This window comes from Scyliorhinus torazame, chromosome 14, assembly GCF_047496885.1.
Source record: "Scyliorhinus torazame isolate Kashiwa2021f chromosome 14, sScyTor2.1, whole genome shotgun sequence".
NCBI classification, from domain to species: Eukaryota; Metazoa; Chordata; class Chondrichthyes; order Carcharhiniformes; family Scyliorhinidae; genus Scyliorhinus; species Scyliorhinus torazame.
In genome coordinates, this window is record NC_092720.1 from 82,132,227 (window position 1) to 82,152,782 (window position 20,556).

Below are 20,556 nucleotides of genomic sequence, written 5' to 3' on the forward strand. Positions count from 1 at the left end.
TTTCAAATGTCTGTCTCTGAGACAGGGTGTAACATTCCATTGCCTCTATCTTAGAATCACCCACCTGAGTAATTCAGACAGTGAGTGAATTTACTTTTCCAGAATTAACATACTCAGCAATCTGGGGAGGCACAGTGGCACATTGCAGAGTGGCACAGTGGTTAGCACTGCTGCCTTACACTGCCAGGCACCTGGGTTTGAATCCAACCTCGGGTGACTGGGTGGAGATTGCACTTTCTCCCCGTGTCTTGCTTGGATTACCTCCGGGTGCTCGGGTTTTCTTCCACAGTCCTAAAATGTGCAGTTAGGTGGATTAGCCATGCCAAATTGCCCCTTCTCCCAGTCAGGAGAGACAGAGAGAGCACCAGCTGTGACAACTAAAAAAAAAGAAGCCACTTGATGCACTATCAAGTACGACGAGACGAGAGTAGAGTGTAATCGAGGCTTTATTAAGCAGAGATGTGTAGCCTCCTGCTGCTACTGCCAAAATGGCTGCAGCTCGGTGAGCACACACATTTATACTCCGCCTACTGGGCGGAGCCAGCAGGCAGGGATCTAACCCCGTACCTGTAGTACAGGAGCCTTACCGTATTACATCTCGTATGTGATATATACAACAGTGGTGACTACCACACCACTCACCTTCATACTGCTCACTGCTCTTCCATCAGTGACTGTTTCCCACCCACATTTGCTACTCAGTCTCTCAGCAGCAAACATCAGGGAGAAACAGCCTCTGATTAGGGGAGCAGCTCCTTGCAGGCCTTCTGTTGGACAGTGAGCCTGCGGGCCAGACACAGAGGCTTGGCAGGCCAGATTGTGGCCCAAGGGTCGTGTGTTGGACAAGCCTGTTCCATCAGACTGAATTTGAATAGCACACTGGGCTAAATCGCTGGCTTTTAAAGCAGACCAAGGCAGGCCAGCAGCACGGTTCGATTCCTGTACCAGCCTCCCTGAACAGGCGCCGGAATGTGGCGACTAGGGGCGTTTCACAGTAACTTCATTGAAGCCTACTCATGACGATAAGCGATTTTCATTTTCAATTTCTCAGTAGTCTTCCAAATGGCTACTAAAGATAGTACAGTTCCAATACTTTAAAGAACATTGAGACACAGAGGAACAAAAAGATTTAGAAGTGTTGAATTTTTAGGGTAAATGCCAAGGCCTTTGTTGGGTGCAAATTGCATCTCATCAAAGACATTTGGTAAAGTTTGTGATGGAGCTCGGATTTCTTCCATCACAGTTCAGAAGAAACTTTATAGCAATTTGTAGTGCGACAAACTTACAGCTGAATGACTTTAACATTTACATTTAAGTGCCAGCTTTGACCACAGATGTTTATAATAATTGTCCCTTCAGCTGATTGATGAGTTTCCCATCACAAGAAAGAGTCAGACTCATTAATTATAGTGCTGTCCAGGGCATCATCGCATGCCAGATGTAGTTTAATAGGCATCTATATTACCCACTTCACCAGAAGAACTGTTCCTGATCACACCAGGGACTAGCATTGCTGTCACTCTGATGGATTTATCTGATTTAATCAGACTACATTGCGGTTAAATTCTGACACTATTGCCAGAGTGTGTCCCATTAAGAAACATCTTGCCATCTGAATTAAATTTGCTTCATCCTGAAGTTGTAAGAGTCTGCATGAAATCAGGTAGCTCTCGTGTATTAAAACCTAATCTGATTCAAGCTTTTCATCCAGGAGCAATTAAAAATAAATATTCCAGATGATGATTACTTAGGTTCCGGTGATGCATCCTTTTAGTTACGCTTTAGAACAATGAGCCAAAGCTCCAACTTGCTTGAAGGCTGTGTCTGGCATTCCAGCTGAGTTGAAGAATTCTGATCAAAGAACTTCTTTTCTTTCCTTGGCATGTGAGCATTGCTAGCAAGGCATGTACAGTGCCCATCCAGAGGAAGTACTGGTGGGCTGATTCCTTTGCCATGTCCAGTAACAGGCAAGTCAAATTCGTAACTTTAAATATGGACTCTGCTCCCATGGAAGCTCAGGAACTGTCTATACTTACTTAAAAATGGACGCTGATGAACTATTAAGATGGCTGCTAATGGAGGTTCAGTAAACTTTGCAACTCCAACAAGCTTCTGGAAAGTTGCACATTGCACCCGTTGCATGGACATGCTGAGACAGCACTCCTTCAGAAAATTAATGCTTGCTGTTATTTTACACCAAAACACAGAACAATGGACTTCCAACGCTCTATGGCATAGATCTTAACAATGAGAGAGAGCTTCCCTGTCATTGCAGAATCCAGAAGTCCTGTTCCAAAACACTGCACCTACCATTTTTGAAGGGCAGGAATGGGCAGGAGTCATGCATGTGCATTTTGTAGAGGCAGCTGCCCATAGAAATCCACAGTTGTCTCCACTGATATGTGTTCTTGGTGTAAGTGATGTCTGAAACACGATGTGTGCTGATTAGACCTCGTAGGAGTAGGTCTGAACTTCATCGATTCATTTGGCTAGCCAGGATTCCCTTTCGGAGAGGGAAAGTACCCCTTTGTATATGTTCCCAGGGCACCTTTAGCGATGTGTCCCGTGCTCTTTGTAGAGGTCAGGTGTCCTTTGGGATTCTAAAAGAAAACTTTTTTTTAAAAATTATTTTTATTCAGGTTTTTATCAAAACAACATTTTTACATAACCATTAACAACATTTAACAAAACAAGATGAACGTTAACATTATAAAAAGAAAGAATATGCAGTAAGTAAACATTTCCCCACCTTCCCCTCCCTCCCCCCCCCCCCCCCCCCGGATTGATGCTGCTGACATTTTAATGCTCTCCTAGAAAGTCGAGGAATGGCTGCCACCTCCGAGAGAACGCCATCATGGACCCTCTCAAGGCGAACTTTATTTTCTCAAGACTGAGAAACCCAGCCAGACTTGAATGTGTGTAAAAAATGCATCAGCCCATTGAAACTGTCAAAACAACTGTCAAAAGTGTCAAAGTGAGCGGTCAAGTTGTCATGGCATTTAAAACTGCTGCCCTTTAACTATTCTGGTGAGTTTGAAAAATGATTGCTTGCAATTTCACTCTGTCTGCTGACATAAGTGTTTGGGTTACCATTACTGGATTCATGCTGCATGACTGATTTCACAACTGTCATAGAGTCATAGATGTTTACAGCATGGAAACATGCCCTTTGGCCCAACCTGTTCATGCCGCCCAGTTTCTATCACTAAGCTAGTCCCACTTGCCTACATTTGGCCCATATCCCTCTATACCCACCCTGCCCATGTAACTGTCTGTTTTTTAAAGGAAAAAATTGTACCTACCTCTACCAGTGCCTCTGGCAGCTCGTTCCAGAAGCTCACCATCTTCTGTGTGAAGAAATTTCCTCTCTGGTCTCTTTTGTATCACTCCCCTCTCACCGAAACCCGATGCTCTCTAGTTCTAGGCTTCTCTACCTTTGGGAAAAGATGTTGACTATCTACCTTATCTATGCTCCTCATTATTTTATAGACCTCTATAAGGTCACCCCTAAGCCTCCTAAGCTCCAGGGAAAAGTCCCAGCCTATCCAGCCTCTCCTTATAACACAGACCATCAAATTCTGGTAGCATCCTCATAAATCTCTTCTTTTTTTTTCTAAATTTAGAGTACTCAATTATTTATTTACTTATTTCCAATTAAGGGGCAATTTAACGTGGCCATTCCACCTAACCTGCACATCTTTGGGTTGTGGGGCAAAACCCACGCAGGCATGGGGAGAATGTGCAAACTCCACACGGACAGAGACCCAGGGCTGGGATTCAAACACGGTTCCTCAGCACCGCAGTCCCAGTGCTACCCACTGGACCACATGCCGCCATAAATCTCTTCTGCACTCTTTCGCGTTTAACAATATCCTTCCTATAATGGGGTGACCAGAACTGAACACAGTATTCCATGTGTGGTTTTACCTATGTCGTGTACAACTTCAACAAGACATCCCAATCCCTGTATTCAATACTTTGACCAATAAAACCTCGCATGCTGAATACTTTCTTCACCACCCTGTCCACCTGCGACTCCACTTTCCAGGAGCTATGGACCTGTACTTCTAGATCTCATTGTTCTGTAACTCTCCCCAACTCCCTACCATTAACTGAGTAGATCCTGCCCTGATTTGATCTACCAAAATCCATCACCTCACATTTATCCAAATTGAACTCCATCTGCCATTCATCGGCACACTGGCCCAAATGGTCAAGATCCTGTTGCAATCTTATATAACCTTCTTCACTATCCACTGTGCCACCAATCTTGGTGTCATCTGCAAATAACTAGCAATGCCACCTACATTCTCATCCAAATCATTAATATATATAACAAATAACAGTGGACTCAGCACCGATCCCTGAGGCACACCGCTGGTCACAGTCCTCCAGTTTGAAAAACTCCACAACCGCCCATTCGCTACCTCAACCTGGATTCTGTAAAATTTAATCTTTTGCAACAACCTATCATGTGGTACCTTATCAACAGCCTTGCTAAAGTCCATGTAGACAACATTGACCACTCTGCCCTCATCTACCTTCTTGGTTACCCCTTCAAAAATCTCAATCAAATTTGTGAGACATCCCCTTACAAAGCCTTGCTGACTTTCCCTAATTAGCCCTTGCCTGTCTAAATGTCTGTAGATCCTGTCCCTCAGAATACCTTCTAACAATTTACCCACTACAGAAGTAAGGCTAACCGGTCTGTAGTTCCCATGCTTATCCCTTACAACCCTTCTTAAACAAGGGCACATCATTTGCTACCCTCCAATCTTCAGGCACCTCTCTTGTGGCTGTCGATGATTCAAATATCTCAGCTAGGGGGCCGGCAATTTCCTCCCTAGCCTCCCACAAATTCCTGGGATTCAATTCATCAGGTCCCGGGGATTTATCTATCTTGATATGGTTTAATATCTCCAGCACCTCCTTCTCTGTAATATGTACACTCCTCAAGATATCATATTTTATTTCCCCAATTTCCCTAACATTCGTGCCTTTCTCAACAGTAAATACTGATGCAAAATATTCATTTAGGAACTCTCCCATCCCTTTAGGGTCTGCACATAGATGACCTTGTTTATCCTTGAGAGGCCCTACCCTCTCCCTAGTCACCCTTTTACCCTTTATGCATCTGTAAAAGCTCTTTGGATTGTCTGCCAAGACAATCTCATGTCCCCTTTTTGCCCTCCTAATTTCTCTCTTAACTATACTCCGACAAACCCTATACTCTTCAAGGGATCCACTTGATCCCAGCTGCCATTATCACAGCAGTGTGCCAGCACTTTCACAGTTTCATTGACAGCTCTTAATAGCTATGGACTCTTTGAAGTGGAACAATGAATTCTGATGCTTGTTTTTACAAGGGATTATGCAATTGAACATGTTTATTGTTATAAGGGATAATGTAATTAAAGGAATGTAAATGTAATAAATGGGTTTCTATGAATGAGTCCAACAAAAAATAAAGTCTGCAATAGACACTTAGAACTATTTTATCTAATCACAGCTAATGTCCTGAGGTCTTTCCGTGGTTGATACTGGGTGAATTGATATGGTAGATGTAAGGGCAAAGGGTAGTAGGTGGAGGGACATGGGTTGGCATGAGTTGCCTCTAAGTTGGCAAATGGGCTACACAAGACTATGGGGGTGGACAGAGGGGCAGAGGTTAGCATTTAAGATATGAGGGACAATGGGGGCTGGGTGGCATAAGTAGGCTTATGTTGGCATTGTTGGGAAATGGTGTGTGTGGTGGTGACAGTTGTGTGGGCTGGAGGTGTTTTTTATTTTTATTCTTAAAAGTTTGATGCAGTGCCAGAGCACTGCGGAAGTCCTTCCTTCTGGCCTGCCTCTACATCCAGCATCCTCTTTACTTTTGTGAGTGTCACCCAGCCCCATTCTCAGGGAACACTGCCATCTCAAAGCGAAAATTCGAAATTCTGGTCCACTTTCTCCCTGGTCGCATCTGCGGAGCCGGGAAATGTAAAAATCCTCACCCTGGGGCGGCTCGTGGTGCGGTGGTTAGCACTGGGACTGCGGCGCTGAGGACCCGGGTTCGAATCCTGGCCCTGGGTCACTGTCCGTGTGGAGTTTGCACATTCTCCCCATGTCTATGTGGGTTTGACCCCCACAAATATGTGCAAGTTAGGTGGATTGGTCACGCTAAATTGCCCCTTAATTGGAAAAAGAAATAATTGGGTACTCTAAAAAAATATTTTTAAACTCCTCACTTTTATCTGTGTTGCATTTCATTTGCTGCTTAGCTTCCAGTCTGCAAGTTTTCTAATTACTTCTTGTATTAGGTTGCACTCACTTATACTCTCCAGTTTGATATCATTTGCAAATGTCGCATTACTTATTCCTAAGTCCAAATCATTAATGTAAAGGAATAACAATAGCTACAGCATTGATTCTTGTGGGCACTGCTTTCTACTCCAATTTGAATGATTACCTTTCATCCTGACTTTCTGCTTATGTTTTAACTAATTTTCTATCCATTCTACTGTTTTTCTGCTGACTCCACATGCCCTAGAAATTGCCATGAGCATGCTGTTGGGTCTACAGTGTAGGGTACCTTAGGAAAGCCTTTTGAAAATCCAAGTATATGACTTCTAATGCATTACCTTTATCTACACTTTCCATTGTCTCTTCAAAGAATTCTATCAGTTTGATTAAGCGTGACCTAATCTTTTAAATCAATGCTGACTTTTTAAAATTTATTTTGTTTTTTGTTTTAATCTTTCCTATCACAATATTAATTTGACTGGTCTATAGCTCATCTGTCCGAATGCCTCCGAATGGCATATCTTGTTTTATAATCCCTCTGAGAAGCACCTCGGGATGTTTTATTTTGCTAAAGGCCCCACATAAATACCAGTTGTTGTTTGTTTTTTGCTTCTAGTGAAAAGTATTTCTCTTGAATTCTATTGATTATCCTTATAAAGACTGACCCCTGTTTTTCAAGATTAGCTCCTAGTTTATCTTATTTAGGTCCATTCCCATTTCCTCATAGGTTACCCTTTCCTAGTATCTTAGATTTTGTCCAATTTACATCACTCTCAATCCTTACCCTGAACCTTAGGGTGGGATTCTCCAGCCGTGTTTGCCCGGCAACCGGAGAATCCTGCCCGAGGTCAATGGATTTTTACACTGTTGGAGTCTCGCCCGTGGTGTTCTTACGGCAGGCGGGGCGGAAGAATCCAGCCCTTGGTATGCTTTGATCGCTATTACTAATATGCTGTGCTACTCTTCGGCTAGAATTTTCCGGTCCTGCCCACTGCAGGACTGTAAATGCTCCCAATCAATCCTTTTATATGGACACGATTTGATGCTAGCAGGGATTGCAATGGCTGTGCAATTGACCTCTGTTCTGGTTAGTCAGTCAGGGCTCTCACGCCTGCTTGTCTTCCAGTAAACCTTGCAGGAATGAAGATGCCTGGTTAAGTGCTGAAGACTGGATTGAAATTCACATTAATGTCTCCCATATTGGAAAATATATATCCCTAGATATTGCTTGGTTCACACACTGTATCCTGAAGCATGAGTCCCCATTTTCAGGAGAAGTAGGATCAAGAAATTTAGTGGAGAAAAATGAATACTAATTAAATTAAGTATTTCTTTATATGTAAACTTAGTCTGTATGTGTATAGAACTCATTGCACCACTCTTGTTCACTTCTTCACCCACCATACAGGAGAATGGAGGATTGAAGTTTGAAATTTATGTTGATTACAGGTTAAAAACTGGTCAGAAATTACAAAGAAGAAAGCACATAGTATGTAAAGTTTTAGTAAACGTATTACAGAAATTATTAATGTCTGCAGAAATTTGTAGAAATTATCTATTGAAAGGACATTACAGTTTTTTAAGAAGCCCCTCTGGGTCTGTTAATGGGTGCTTTGTTACACATATTTTTTCAAATTACAAAATTAAAATAGTATTAATCCACTTTGAATTTTTTTTTAGCCAAATGTCTGTGGCTTACAAGAATGTGAAGTTTGACCATGCATTATCAATAGGGTTTCTGCTTTGTTGGGGCTGTGGTGACGTCACCAATTTTATTGGTTGCTACTTGACCAATCAGCTGCTTATTCAGGTAAGGCAAACACTTTGCACCATGATGTAGCACATGATGTTCAGCATAGATTTGAGATTTGCGATTACAAAATTTAAACACATAAATATGCTAAAGAATGTTCATGGAGGAGCCTCCTGCTTTCCTGTTTTCTTTACGTTGTGAGCATTCAGCAAAATAAACTAAAAAATACCAATGAGTAACCTTGAGATGGAACTGATTCAATCTCGAACACAAGTTCATCTCAATAACTTATCCAAATAAATAGACAAACAAGGACTTTCACTCTCAATGCTTAAAGGACAGGATTCAAAAAATAGACGATAAAGAATGTTTTAACTTCCAAATAAAGCTTTTAAATTACATTTTTTTTCTTATGGGCGCATGACCTTCTGAACTTTCCCATTCCCCTCTGTCCTTTTGTACTTTGACAACACCGCATACCTCTTACTGATGAGCAGGAAGACAACCTGCTCTCAAGTGTTCCTGGGATCTGCAAAGTGAGGACTTATTTCTCTTGTCTTTTTTTCTTATAGTTTTTTTCTAATAGTTGCGCTGCTGAAGTTATCCGAGCTGTTTGAAATGAGTTGTGAGACTTTGAGTTCTGCACTCAGCAGCACTCATTTCCCTGCTTATCATCATCAAATGACATTGCCACAAAGAGCCTTTCCTCAAATTGTACCATGATAGTAGTTGTCAGTGTAATGCGTCCTAGCTGCCAAATATTTTAATATTTATGTAATTTCCTTCTCAAAATGTATGGGCATTTATTTCATATGGAACAAAGTACAAATTTTCTTTCAGTATCATTTCTGAGCTTTCCTTAAGTTTGAAAATCAGATATTAGCAAGTTAGGTGCCTGGCACATGAACTTGTTTGAATCCTATCTGTGCCTCATGATGCAGGGTGCAACTTTTTGAACATTTAGTTGTAATTCAACATTGAAAGAGTGCATGTGACCAGCACAAGTTGACTCCTAAACAATGCAGAAAAGCTATGAAGTTGAAGACACAATTGAAGTGAAAATAACTGAAAATGGATCTTTTGCTTTGATCCTATTTTATAGACTGTGCTGTTAGGCAGGTACCTTAGACCAAATATTTGACTGAGTTGCTAAGGAATATATTTTGGATCTCAGTGACCTCTTTTCGCTACTTGGTTAATAATGAAATGCACCCTTTTTAAATGTGTGTATGGACTGAAAAATATTCTACTGGAGGAATGATTTGTATGCAACTAGACAACTGTGGTTTATATGAAGCTAACTGAGGGAATGTTTGAAACAATATTTGCAGCTTGGCAGCTGAGATCAAAATGTATGGCACAGACCTATGACATGCACTGCTGTATTTACCCATATTTACCCTGCAACTGAGAGGCTCATTCAAAAGATTTGGATAAATGTGTGCTCCATTAAATGGTTACAGCACAGTAGAAAACCATTATGCCCTCTCCTAAGAAGCAATTTTCTTGGTTCATTAAATTAATTTGGAGATTCATTTGAATGGTGATTTTTGTATTAATTGTGATGATAAATGCTCTTCATTATACAATGGGATCTCACTGTGTCTCTTAAACCCAGCTGTCACTGACTTCACTAGTTCATTATTTATTTACAGATAAGACATGGTCATTATAAGAATATATATCGCTGTCTGCGTGATTCTCACAAAAGGGAAGAAAGTCCCCTAGTGAACGCGTTTAGCCGCGTGTTTCCCGGCACTTGCAGTCCTGAAAAACACATGGCTATTCAATGCGACTCCCATTGAATAAGGTGCCTGAATGGGGAATGGCAGCGGGGGGGGGCGCAGGTAGCCCCGTTTTGTACAGTGGGGAGCTTCCGGAATTCCCCATTGTAGCGAGAGATCGGGATGCCATTTTTAAATGGCGTCCCGCTCTCCAAGGCCCCCAAAACAATCCCTGAGCTTTGCCCCAGCCCGAACACAGATAGGAGGGTCTCTGCCCCACCCCCTCTTCAACACCCATGCAAGGCAACCCTGGCCCATTCACACAGTGCAAAGATATAGCACCTTGGCAGTGCCAACCTGGCAATACCACTTGGGCAGTGCCAGGCTTGTACCCAGGTGGCACTGCCAAGGTGGCATCAGAAGTCCAAGGGCACCATCCTGCCCAAAGGACATGCAGTTGGAGGCATCTGATCCCCCAGGAGACCCCCAAGAGTGCCATTCCATCTAGTCCCCTTTTGTGGGGATCAGTTTTTTTTATTCAAAAAAATATACTTTATTCATAAAATTTATCATAAGCATTACAGAGCATTTCGAATTGTCTTGACTGTACATTTCCGTCAGAGCTACACATTGCCTTGACTTTCTTCCATTCAATTTTGATATTCTTATACACATATCACTCTTTACATTACAATTCCTTCTTAAATATTTACATTGTCATGTTTGTTTTATATACTGGAGTGTTGGTGGCCCAGACCGAGGGGGGTTTACACTGTTACCCGCCCCTTAGTGTACATTTGCTGGAAAGACCTTACACAGTGGTCTTTCCCCATTGCGCCTTGGCGGCAGCAGCCCCAAGCTTGAGTGCGTCCCTCAGCACCTAGTCCTGGCCCTTGGAATGTGCCAGTCTGCAACACTCGGTCGAGGACAATTCTTTGCACTGCAAGATCAGCAAGTGTCGGGCAGACCAAAGAGCATCTTTCACCGAGTTGATGACCTTCCAGCAGCAGTTGATATTTGTCTCGGTGTGTGTCCCTGGAAACAGTCCGTAGAGCACAGAGTCCTGTGTCACAGATCTGTTCGGGATAAACCTTGACAAATACCACTGCATCTCTCTCCAGACCTTCTTTGCAAAGGCACATTCCACAAGGAGGTGTGTGACCGTCTCATTTCCCCCACAGCCACTCCGAGGGCAGCGTGCATTGGCGCAGAGCCTTCGCGTGTGCATGAAGAATCTGACAGGGAGGGCCCTTCTCACCACCAGCCAAGCTAGGTCTTGGTGCTTGTTTGAAAGTTCTGGTGATGAGGCGTTCTGCCAGATGACTCTGGCAGTCTGCTCAGGGAACCATCCAACGTCCTCCACGGTCTCCTTTTCCCTGAGGGCCTCGAGGACATTACATGCTGACCACTGCTTCATTGCCTTGTGGTCAAAGGTGTTTTTCTTCAAAAACTTTTCCACGAAGGACAGGTGGTACGGTACGGTCCAACTACTTGGAGCGTTCCGCGGCAATGAGGCCAGGCCCATCCTTCGTAATACCGGGGACAGGTAGAACTTCAGTATGTAGTGACACTTGGTGTTTGCATACTGGGGGTCCACGCACAGCTTGATGCAGCTGGACACAAAGGTGGCCAACAGGATGAGGGAGGCGTTGGGTACATTCCGCCCTCCCTTCTCCAGAGGTTTGTACATGGTGTCCCTTCGGACACGGTCCATCTTGGATCTCCAGATGAATTTGAAGATGGCCCGGGTGACTGCTGTGGCGTAGGGTCGGGTTATGGGCCAGACCTTCGCCACGTGCAGTAGCACCGAGAGTACCTCACACCTGATGACCAGGGTTTTGCCCGCAATGGAGAGGGAGCGTTGCTCCCACCAGCCCAGTTTCTGCCTTGCCTTTGCTATGCGCTCCTTCCAGGTTTTGGTGCACGCCCCAGCAGCTCCGAACCATATCCCCAGCATCTTCAGGTAATCTGACCTGACAGTGAAGGGGACAAAGGACCGGTCGGCCCAGTTCCCAAAGAACATGGCCTCGCTCTTGCCACGGTTTACCTTGGCTCCCGAGGCCAGTTCAAACTGGTCGCAGGTGGTCAAGAGCCTGCGTACAGACGCAGGATCCGAGCAGTGGGGATCAGTGCTGAGCGACACTCGTCTGAGATTTCTGAGGTGAAGGAGTTGAATCCCAAAGCCTCAGGTACCTCGGGAATCAGCACATTAGAGTGAGGCTTACTGCTTCGCACTGATATGCAGATTTGCTAAAAAGTAATCCCGCCCATTGTGGGGGGGATTCACATCGCAACTTTTCGTGAGAATGCGTTGAATCTCGAGAGGCGTTGCGAGCCAGGTAGACCCTGGGAGCAGGCTCGCCTAGTTTTAAAGCCCACGCTGTGCCGCGGCAAGCTGCCCTTCCGGCGTACCTTCTGAGACACAATCAATTTGGCTGGAGACGAAGTTGAATTCAAACTGAGGCTTTATTAGTCTCTGAAGTGTGGCCTCCTACAGCAGCTGACGAAATGGCTGCGAGCTGAAGGCCACGCATATTTATAACCCGGCTCCTGGGCGGAGCTAGCATGCAGGGGCCCAGGTGAACCTGTAGTACAGGTTCTACCGTACAACCCTTAATATAGGAACACAGTGGTTTACCACACCATCGCTGTTGGATCACTTCCTATAACCCAAATGTTGCATTTCTGCAACATTTGCTTCGAATGTACAGTGCAGGGAAATGGTTATTTAGTCTAACAGGTCTTTGTTCGAGCTCCACAGGAATTTCCTTGCTCCTATTCATCTAATCCTATCAGAATAACACTTGTTTCCTTTCATCCTTAAAAGTTTAGCAAGCTTCCCAATAAAAGCATATTTTCTTTTCACTAAAGCTCTATAACATGATACGTACCCTTTGTCCGACAAATAGAGTTCACATGTTGTTACCCCAGCATGCTGAGCAACCTAAACCAGTGATGCAGATTGACTCTGACACCCCACTGACTTCGTCCCATACCCCTGGAACAGAGGGCTGAATTCTCCATACCTCCAGCGGGTGGGTTTCATGAGGTTGAGGTGGAGTGGGGGGGGCTCCCATCCCACCACCTTCTCACCCACCTTCAAGCTTACCGCCATCCACTGACAGCTGGCCAACTTGCCATATTTAAATGAACAATTGGGGGTCAATTAGTTTTTTTAGGAAGCCTATTGACCCTGATAATACACTGCTCACACAATAAAATGTTTGGAGCAGGCAACAGGGTGGAAGCGCAATTTTTCTTTTCACCTCAAGCGCTTTAAACGGCAGGAAGAAAGAGGGTGTGTCGGTCGTCAGGAAATGCCCTTTGCCGATCAGTGTGGCCCCGCCTTAGGTTGAACACCCCTCCTCCTTCCTACCCACTCCATCCCTTAAATCCACTCCATATTCCTCTTCCAAACCTACCCAAAACTTTGTGACCCAAGACCCCAGATCTACCAAGCCCAGGAATCCTAAGCACTGGGGGTCTTTCTTCTCCAGTTATGCAGTCTGCGGCCACTGACACCTTCCTGCTGCTGCCAGGACTGATGGAGCTACCAGCCAATCCGATTAACCAACAGCTCCAACGGGTGGGACTTCTGCCCTAATGAGAGGCCGAAGTCCCATTTGATCCACATTAGTCCACCATGCAATGCTTTATGACTACAGGCCAGGTGGAGCATGTTGGCCCCATGCCAATGTAGCTTCTGGGGTGCTGTCTACCTCACCCCCTCCCCATGTGGGCGGCATGGTAGCACAGTGGTTAGCACTGTTGCTTCACAGTGCCAGGGTCTCAGGTTCAATTCCCAGCTTGGGTAACTGCCTGTGCGGAGTCTGCAGGTTCTCCCCGTGTCTGCGTGGGTTTCTGGGGGTTTATGACCCCTCCCACTGGTGGAATCTTCCAGACCTGCTGAAGTCAATGATTTGATTGGCTCGCTGCATCCACCGTGGGGTAACCCGCCACAACGGGGCTGGAAACTTCCAGCCAAAGTTTAATGTAAAACAGAACTGTAATTCTCTAAAGTGTCCCAGTATGATTAACTTCAAATACGTATTGGAAGCCAACTGATTCCAGTTTCCATAATTAGACCATCCTAAATTTCATATCCTGTGCAATTTGGTGTGATCAGCCCCATTGAGTAAAAGTTTAACACATTTTATTGCACAAATTATCCCATTTATATTCCCTAAAGTATATCATTTATAACAAAAATGCTTCACAGGTCAGTACTCTGATATTGTTCATATAATTTTAAAAACCCCGGTTTGAGTTGATGCCACTTTCTTTCTTCAACTTGCAAAAAACGTCCAGCTATAAAATGGAAACAAAATCATTTTTGTCAATTGATAGGCAATCTTCCTTTGAAGAAACCCAATTTTAACATATATTTTCAAACTTCCCTGGCGAAAAATTCAGACCTGTTTTCTTGAATGTAGTAATTACAAGGGGGCACAAGTTCAAGGTGAGGGGGGAAAGGTTCAGTGGAGATGTGCGGGGGAAGTTTTTTACACAGAGGGTGGTGGTGGCCTGGAATGCACTGCCAAGTGAGGTGGTTGAGGCAGATATGTTAATGACCTTTAAGACTTATCTAGATAGACACATGAACAGACGGGGTATAGAAGTATACAGGCGGTTGGTCTAGATAGGACACGTGATCGGGGCAGGCTTGGAGGGCCGAAGGGCCTGTTCTTGCGCTGTACTGTTCTTTGTTCTTTTTTTTAAATATATTTTATTCAAGATTTTTTTGGCCAAACATAACAGTACATAGTTTTTCTTTTAAACAACAATAAAGCAATATAAATAACAGTGGCCAGTTTAAAACAAATAAATAAATAATATATAAACAGAAACAAAAACAAAACTAAATGGCAACTGCCTTGTCAAAAATAGTTACTCTTCAAAGATACAATCCAACAGTCCAATATACATTACCTATAACAAATGTCTATACATATACAATGACATCCCTGAGAGCCCGCCCGGATCCCCCCCCCGCCCCACCTCCCCCCGCCCCCCCTGGGTTGCTGCTGTTGTCTTTCTTTCTTTTTCATTCCCTCTATCGTTCTGTGAGGTAGTTGACGAACGGTTGCCACCGCCTGGTGAACCCTTGAGCCAAACCCCTTAATACGAACTTGATCCGTTCTAACTTTATAAACCCTGCCATGTCGTTTATCCAGGTCTCCACGCCCGGGGGTTTTGCTTCCGTCCACATAAGCAATATCCTGCGCCGGGCTACTAGGGATGCAAAGGCCAAAACATCAGCCTCTCTCGCCTCCTGCACTCCTGGCTCTTCTGCAACCCCGAATATAGCCAACCCCCAGCTTGGCTCGACCCGGACCCCCACCACCTTCGAAAGCACCTTCGCCACCCCCACCCAGAACCCCTGTAATGCCGGACATGACCAGAACATGTGGGTGTGGTTTGCTGGGCATCTCGAGCATCTCCCACACCTATCCTCTACCCCAAAAAATTTACTGAGCCGTGCTCCAGTCATATGCGCCCTGTGTAGAACCTTGAATTGTATCAGGCTTAGCCTGGCACACGAGGACGACGAGTTTACCCTACGTAGGGCATCAGCCCACAGCCCCTCCTCAATCTCCTCCCCCAGCTCTTCTTCCCATTTCCCTTTCAGCTCATCTACCATAATCTCCCCCTCGTCCCTCATTTCCCTGTATATGTCCGACACCCTACCATCCCCCACCCATGTCTCTGAGATCACTCTATCCTGCACCTCCTGCGTCGGGAGCTGCGGGAATTCCCTCACCTGTTGCCTTGCAAAAGCCCTCAGTTGCATATACCGAAATGCATTCCTTTGGGGCAACCCATATTTTTCCGTCAGCGCTCCCAGACTCGCAAACGTCCCATCTACGAACAGATCTCTCAATTGTACTACCCCAGCTCTTTGCCATGCTCCAAATCCCCCATCCATTCTCCCCGGAACAAACCTATGGTTATTTCTTATCGGGGACCGCACCGAGGCTCCCGTCCTTCCCCTATGCCGTCTCCACTGCCCCCAAATTTTTAATGTTGCCACCATCACCGGGCTTGTAGTGTATTTCTTCGGTGAGAACGGCAACGGTGCCGTCACCATTGCTTGTAAGCTGGTCCCCTTGCAGGACGCCCTCTCCAATCTCTTCCACGCCGCTCCCTCCCCTTCTCCCATCCACTTACACACCATTGAAATATTGGCTGCCCAGTAATAATCATTTAGGCTCGGTAGTGCCAGCCCCCCCCTATCCCTACTACGCTGCAAGAACCCCCTTCTCACTCTCGGGGTCTTCCCGGCCCACACAAAACTCATAATGCTTTTCTCAATTCTCTTAAAAAAAGCCTTCGTGACCATCACCGGGAGGCACTGAAACACAAAGAGGAATCTCGGGCGAACCACCATTTTAACCGCCTGCACCCTACCTGCCAGTGACAGGGACACCATATCCCATCTCTTGAAGTCCTCCTCCATCTGTTCCACCAATCGTGTTAAATTAAGCCGGTGTAAGGTTCCCCAATTCTTGGCTATCTGAATCCCCAAGTACCGGAAGTCTCTTGTTACCTTCCTCAGCGGTAAATCCTCTATTTCCCTGCTCTGCTCCCCCGGATGCACCACAAACAACTCACTTTTCCCCATGTTCAATTTATACCCCGAAAAATCCCTAAACTCCCCAAGTATCCGCATTATCTCTGGCATCCCCTCCACCGGGTCCGCCGCATACAACAACAAATCATCCGCATACAAAGATACCCGGTGTTCTTCTCCTCCCCTAAACACTCCCCTCCACTTCCTGGAACCCCTCAGTGCTATGGCCAGGGGCTCAATCACCAGTGCAAACAATAACGGAGACAGGGGACACCCCTGCCTCGTCCCTCTGTAAAGCCGGAAATAATCAGACCCCCGTCCATTCGTAACCACACTCGCCATCGGTGCCCTATACAGCAACTGTACCCATCCGATATACCCATCTCCAAAGCCAAATCTCCTCAGCACCTCCCACAGATAATCCCACTCCACTCTATCAAATGCTTTCTCGACATCCATCGCCACCACTATCTCCGCTTCCCCCTCTGGCGGGGGCATCATCATTACCCCTAGCAACCTCCGTATGTTCGTGTTCAGCTGTCTCCCCTTCACAAACCCAGTTTGGTCCTCATGGACCACCCCCGGGACACAGTCCTCTATCCTCGTCGCCATTACCTTGGCCAGAATGTTCTTTGTTCTTTGACCAATTTCTTTTCTGCCAAAGTAAACTAGGGACTTATTCTTAGTAGCTATTTGTTTGGTTGCTGCTCACTTGCAGGCACAATAAGTTAGATACTGTTGCAACTGATGAGCTGTTAAGGGCTACCTCACATAAGCCATTAATATAACACATTGTTGCTATACAGGCAGGTCTCGGACTTGCGAATAACTGGAAACTGAGTCATAAGTTAAGACGTCGGAAGTCGAAAACAATTTCCCCATAGAAGCAATTTTCTTTTTTTTTTAATTTAGAGTACCCAATTCATTATTTCCAATTAAGGGGCAATTTAGCATGGCCAATCCACCTACCCTGCACATCTTTGGGTTGTGGGGGCGAAACCCACGCAAACACTGGGAGAATGTGAAAACTCCAAACGGACAGTGACCCAGAGCCAGGATCGAACCTAGGACCTCGGTGCCGTGAGACAGCAGTGCTAACCACTGCACCACCGTGCTGCCCTCGTAGAAACAATGTTAAAAAGGGGGGAATGGTTCTGTCAGTGGGGAAAGGCATCATTTATACCAGCAAATTGCGACCTCGTTTCCTGCCTGGATCCGTGGAACACACACAGGTCACCAACACTTGAAATAGTGCAACATTATTTTATTAAATCATTAACTGTTGTAGCATGCTCTGACTGTGGGTCAACACGATACTAGCTTTAACTAAAGACCTTTGCCTTGTCCTAACCAGTCGATGCACTCAGCACATGGTGAATGTCTGTGCTGCGTGCTGTCAGCTCTGTCCTACTAGGAAGCTGCAGTGGGAACTCTGATGCCCCCTGTCTTTATAGTGTGTGTGCTCTAACTGGTGATTGGCTGTAGTGTTGTGTCTGTTGATTGGTCCCACTGTGTGTCCATCAGTGTGTCTCCACCATGATATACTGGTGTATATTATGACATCCCCCCTTTTATAAAAGAATGTACCTGTGTGGCAATAAATAGTGTATGGTGAGAATGTCCCTGACTACGTGTGTGCAAAATATTTACAGGACTATTGAAAGTTGCCACTCAAGTGGATAGAGCTGTGAAGAAGGCCTATGGTGTGCTCGCGTTCATTAACAGAGGGATTGAATTTAAGAGCCGTGAGGTGATGATGCAGCTGTACAAAACTTTGGTAAGGCCACATTTGGAGTACTGTGTACAGTTCTGGTCGCCTCATTTTAGGAAGGATGTGGAAGCTCTGGAAAAGGTGCAAAGAAGATTTACCAGGATGTTGCCTGGAATGGAGAGTAGGTCTTACGAGGAAAGGTTGAGGGTGCTAGGCCTTTTCTCATTAGAGCGGAGAAGGATGAGGGGCGACTTGATAGAGGTTTATAAGATGATCAGGGGAATAGATAGAGTAGACAGTCAAAGACTTTTTCCCCGGGTGGAACACACCATTACAAGGGGACATAAATTTAAGGTGAAAGGTGGAAGATATAGGAGGGATATCAGAGGTAGGTTCTTTACCCAGAGAGTAGTGGGGGCATGGAATGCACTGCCTGTGGAAGTAGTTGAGTCGGAAACATTAGGGACCTTCAAGCAGCTATTGGATAGGTACATGGATGACAGTAAAATGATATTGTGTAGATTTATTTGTTCTTAAGGGCAGCACGGTAGCATTGTGGATAGCGCAATTGCTTCACAGCTCCATGGTCCCAGGTTCGATTCCGGCTTGGGTCATTGTCTGTCCTCCCCGTGTCTGCATGGGTTTCCTCCGGGTGCTCCGGTTTCCTCCCACAGTCCAAAGATGTGCGGGTTAGGTGAATTGGCCAATGATAAATTGCCCTTAATGTCCAAATTGCCCTTGGTGTTGGGTGGAGGTGTTGAGTTTGGGTATGGTGCTCTTTCCAAGAGCCGGTGCAGACTCAAAGGGCCGAATGGCCTCCTTCTGCACTGTAAATTCAATGATAATCTATGATTAATCTAGGACAAAGGTTCGGCACAACATCGTGGGCCGAAGGGCCTGTTCTGTGCTGTATTTTCTATGTTCTATGTTCTATGTACATGAGAACTAAGCTATTTACATGGGAAGGTGCCTGGTGCAGAAAAACAGTATGTCGCAAGAATAATGAGATGAACACTATATACAAACCATGTAAACGATCAAACGGAATAACAGAACAAATCAGAAAGTCCATAAGTCCACAAAGTTCACAAATTAAGTCTCTGAGGTGGGCGACGAATTCTGGTTGACCGCCTCAAGGGTGGGTCGGGAGCCGCCGGCTGAGGAGCGGGCTGGACTGCGTCAGAGTGAGGAGGATGCAGAGTGACCGGGATCTCTGCATAGTCCATGGCAGGGTCAGCAGGAGGGCGAGGCGACAGTGGAGGATCACGTAGCGAGCGCGGAACGAGACCAAGGGCGCGTCGATTGCGGCGTAGAATGGAGCCATTTGGTAGATGAACCAGGAACGAGCGGGGGGCCACCTGCCGAAGGACCACAGTGGTTGCAGACCAGCCACCATCCGGAAGATGGATGCGGACGTTGTCATCTGAAGCCAGAGCAGGGAGATCAGCTGCACGGGAGTCATGATCCGCCTTGTGCTGTGCACGAGACAGCTGCATCCGTTGAAGGACCGGAATGTGGTCGAGGTCTGGGACATGGATGGACGGCACCGTCGTCCTCAGGGTACGACCCATGAGCAACTGGGCTGGCGACAGGCCAGTGGACAGTGGGGCGGAGCGATAGCCCAGCATGGCGAGGTAGAAATCGGACCCAGCATCGGCAGCCTTGCAGAGGAGCCGTTTGACTATGTGGACGCCCTTCTCCGCTTTGCCATTGGATTGGGGATACAGGGGGCTGGATGTCACATGTGCAAAATTGTACCACCTGGCAAAGCTGGACCATTCCTGGCTTGCGAAGCAGGGGCCATTGTTCGACATCACAGTGAGTGGGATGCCATGTCGAGAAAAGGTGTCCACACAGGCACGGATAACTGCAGATGATGTGATGTCGTGCAACCGTATCACCTCCGGGTAATTTGAAAAGTAGTCCACAATCAGGACATAGTCTCTACCCAGTGCGTGGAACAGGTCGATGCCCACCTTGGTCCAAGGTGACGTGACCAACTCATGGGGCTGCTGGGTCTCATGTGGTTGGGCCGGCTGGAAGCCGGGCCAGTACACTGCCTCTCGGGCCCGTCGGTGGCACTTTTCCACGCCAAGATGGCCCTCGTGTAGCTGTTCCAGGACGAGCTGGCGCATGCTATGCGGGATGACAATGCGGTCCAGTTTCAGAAGAACCCCGTCTACTGCCGCCAGATCATCTCTGACGTATAGAACTGCGGGCATTGGCCCTTGAGCCACCCGTCTGTTAGGTGGAGCATGACACGCTGTAGCAAAGGGTCAGCCGCTGTCTTGCGGCGGATTTGGACGAGGCGTTCATCCGAGGCAGGTAGATTGGAGGCCACGAAGGCCACATGGGCGTCAACCTGGCAGACGAATCCCGCTGGGTCACATGGAGTGTTGACTGCCCTGGAGAGAGCGGCAGCAATGATGAGGTCTTTGCCTGGGGTGTATACCAGCTGGAAGTCGTATTGCCGGAGCTTGAGAAGAATACGCTGGAGGCGAGGCGTCATGTC

At 46.1% G+C, this 20,556-nt stretch overlaps 1 pseudogene; it reads left to right on the forward strand.

Moving 5' to 3' along the window:
* Nucleotides 1-20,556, forward strand: part of LOC140389311 (lysosomal amino acid transporter 1 homolog) — a 76,395-nt pseudogene that overhangs the window by 23,112 nt on the left and 32,727 nt on the right.